Below are 3,867 nucleotides of genomic sequence, written 5' to 3'. Positions count from 1 at the left end.
GTTGGAATTTGAAATATGACATCTGTGATACATTCCATTGGTACTTATGCACTAACTGCCTCCAAACTTTAGAGTTCTATATTAATGCTAGTACATATTCTGTGACTGAGGGTGTGGGTTCAAAACCTGACTCTCCCATTTATTATCTTTGTGACATGGGTAAGTCTCAACCTCTCTGGGTCTCTGACTCATCTATAAAAAGAGAAGACTGGACTAGGTGCAGAACTCCTTCTAGCTCAAGATACTGTGACCCCATTTTCAAAGATGATGACCAGAGAACTCAGCTGTTACTGTCCTCATAGTGCCTGGATGGCCACTGCTCCCCTGGATTTTCTTCAGTTCCAACTGTTCCTGCACCCACAACCCAAACACCTCATGGAATAGGGATGATTTGTGGCTCCTGGTTCTCACCTAGCTTAATTCGCTGCTCCATGACCTTAGTCTTGGGCTACTGGTCACAAGATGTTGACATAAGATTTCCCTCAACAGTGTAGCTCTTCCTTCTGGTTGACATGAATATCTCAGAATTTATATAAATAGGGACTCATCTCACTACTGATTATAAAAGAGAAGAATTACCCAAATATCCCAGTGACCCAATTTTAGAATACAGAGGAAAAACACATTCCCTCTCCCTCCTCCACAAATGACTGTAACGCCTCTCAAAAAATCTTTTTATTATGCTAAAAGTAAACTCTGGTTGTCTTAGGCAACCTACACTATGCATCTGATTAAGGAATCTGAACCAGTCATTCCAGTGGGTGTCACAGTCTACTTTGGTTAAATGTTTTTGGTTCTATGTCCCAGCCCATCACTACAAGCCACTGCAGTCTCTGGACACCTAGCATTGGGGTCTGGGTTCAGTATGCTCCCTAGTGTCAAAGAGCAGCTGAATGGGGGTTGAGCAGCAGGAGAACACTGGTTGTCATCCACCACTTCCTTGGTTGGCTTCATATGGAGTTTGTCTTTTATCCACTGAGCTGATTAGTCAGCTACCGTGGTCCTCAGAATCCTGGCAGACATAGGTGTTACACAGGTCATCTGTTTCTACAGCACTGACTAGGTTGGAGGTTCTCAGGGGTGCATCCCACCTGACTCTCTTGGAGCAGACTGGCTTCTGAGACTTCAGAAGAACATATTGGCTGTTCCAAGGCTCCTTTTATGGAATTTGCTTTCTTTCTGTCTTGTGTAGGGGCCTTTGTCTTCTTTTTGAGGGACCAGTTTTTCAATGTTCCATTTCCTTAACCACATAATAGGCTGAAAAGTTAAGGACTGCATTTGAGAAGACTCTCTACACTGTCTTTCTTTAATACAAAGTTGGTGGCTGCTGGCTGATCCTACAAAAGGGTTGAATATCCCAGAAAAAGGGTTGCAGAAGACAGGAGAGAGTTCTGCCTGTTTCCTTAGGGTTGAAAAAGTGCAATCAACTGGTGAAGAGGTTTCTGTGGGAATAGAGACTGTGCTCAGAAGTCTGGGGAAAAGCACTGTCATGAGAGCTCACTGAAGAACCTGATGGCAACATGCCTGGTGAGGACAAACTAGTATAGCTAGTTCTCAAGCAAACATTTAACGTGGTGGAGTAACCTGCACATCTTTTCTACATTTTGGTTTGAGGCATTACTCTTACCCACCTCAATCCCCATAATCAGACTCTGATTAATCAGTTTTTCACCTTCTACTTGCAAAGACTGGTGGCGCTTGAGATGATCCTCATCTCCAAACGGAGGCCCAACATCACAGCTTGTCTTGTTTATGTTCATTGGAGAAACTGCCCTGTGATAGGTGAGCTGGCAGCCTCGTCTGTTTGGCTCTGAGCAGCGCCTGTGCCTTTGCAGTCTTCTGAGTCCAAGGGTTGTGTTTGATGGGGAGTATCCAGAGTGATGAGGGCCAAGGGTCTGGCTTTTAGAATGATCCTGCAATGAAATGTTACTGGGATGCCACAGAAATGGTCACAGGTTTGGATTTGAAGGGAAGTCTTCACTGGAGTACCTCCATGACTGAAAAAAGGCTTTTTTCTTCACGTTTTGGTTTGTGGTATTTTTCTTCTCCACTTCAGTCTGAGTGACTAAACTAAGCCCTCCTTGTGAGGGCTGGAGCTGTTTGTGACTATCTTCATCTTGGTGGGAGAGAATAGCATCACAGGTGGACTTGCGGAGCTTCTTCTGATAGAACTCCCTAGATAGGTAAGCTTGGAATCTAGGTAGTCTATGCTGCGGCTCAGAATAACTCTTGTGTCTCCTCCACTTTTTCGGAGCATTACTGCAGGTGTGGACAAGTAACCAAGTGTGTTCATGCCAACTGGCATGTTCTTAGAGCAGTCTTGTGCTGAAACCTTACTACAGGATGCCACTGGAATGCTTGGATTTAGAACAGTGCTTCAGTTGAATTTCTTCATTTTTAGGCTGGTCCAAGTCAAAATTGTGAAGAGTTAAAAATGCTTTCTGATTCAGGTTAGTCCAATTCACAGTCACTCAGTTTTAAGACTCCATGTTATAGCTGACCTGACCCAGCTTCTTTACTGCAAGAACATCTACTTCATCATTCAGCTCATTTTCTAAGCTATCGTAGGAAGAGTCATTCATTTGGAAGCCAGACATACCTGTCAAGGAATTAAAATTGGGTTAACTTATAGCTCACATAGGAAGTGTTTAATAAGTGCCCATCACAAAATCATACTAACAATACTGCTTTCCTTTTATGAATTTTGAAGAAAAATAACGGAAAAAACTTCTTATTGTTTCCTGATGCACTTTTCAAACTTTTTCTCAGAACAAAAGGGGTAACTTACAATCTTTCACATTTTAATTGAAGAATAGGTACATTAGTTATTTTGGCACACATACTTCTGCTAGCGTTCTGCCTATCTAAGCTCTTGATTAATGGGGTTTCCTCTAACAAAGTTTTCTCAGCATAAAAAACATGAATCATAAAGGAAAGAAAAAATAAAAAGCAGAAGGTGGCTCATGCCAGAAGTGCCCAGGCACTGCCTATGTCATCTCAGCCTTTTGAAGGAGATGTTAACAGGTAAGTATGGCCAGTCAAGCTTTATGGGGAGATGGTAACTGGGGGGTGTAGGGAAAACCATCCTGTAGTTTTACCTCAAGAAGGACCTCAGGGAGAATCTCGTTAAAACATTTCATTTTACAGATGAAATTAAGGTGCAGAGAGAATGAATGAATCATCTTAGGTCGCAGAGCAAATGAACATCATATCCAAGATTAATGAGAAGCTAGGTCTAAGCTCAGTGCTTTTCTTGACATATCATGCTGCATACCTACTTCTGCCTTGCCAAAAGGCCCTGCCATTGGGGGAGGGCTATGTCTTCTACTTCTCATGTATACTCCTGAACACCACCTTAGTAGGAACATAACTGGTGAATGAATTAAGGGTCTTCTGAAAATGTTGGTAGTCTGGGCTTCCCTCAGTCCCATCCTAGGTTCCCCTGCCCTTTGCCCCTGCTTGCAGTCCCCCTTGATGGAAGAGCAGCTGGCTGATATAAGGTTATTTTTTGGGAAAAAAACAATCCAATGATTCATGATACCTGAGGCATTGTCTCTGTCACAGCTGGTTAAAATCTCTCTCAGCAGTGAAGTGATTTCTTCCCCAGATATTCTTCCACAATTTTTGACAATAAATTGGACCAGGGCAGAGACCTATAGTAGAAGAAGCAAAAAGGAGATGGCATCTTTCATAGTCTGTGCACCTCTTTTGACATATGCCTTCCCAATCTCAAAAAATACAAAAGAGGAGAAAATTCACAAGTTTCTCTAGCAGTAGTTTGAGTATGGAGTAGAGACAACAGGATTCAAGACTACTTTTTTATTTTTAATGCTTAGACTTGAAACTATGAAATGACTTTCCATAAGA

General features: G+C 42.3%; 1 pseudogene; it reads right to left on the bottom strand.

Moving 5' to 3' along the window:
- Nucleotides 1–739: 739 nt before the first annotated feature.
- On the bottom strand, nt 740–3,653 carry LOC110204715 (rho GTPase-activating protein 20-like; annotated as a pseudogene).
- Nucleotides 3,654–3,867: the final 214 nt, after the last annotated feature.

This window comes from Phascolarctos cinereus, unplaced genomic scaffold, assembly GCF_003287225.1.
Source record: "Phascolarctos cinereus isolate Bilbo 61053 unplaced genomic scaffold, phaCin_HiC Scaffold_1000;HRSCAF=1657, whole genome shotgun sequence".
NCBI classification, from domain to species: Eukaryota; Metazoa; Chordata; class Mammalia; order Diprotodontia; family Phascolarctidae; genus Phascolarctos; species Phascolarctos cinereus.
This window is presented reverse-complemented; position numbering and strand designations above follow the sequence as displayed.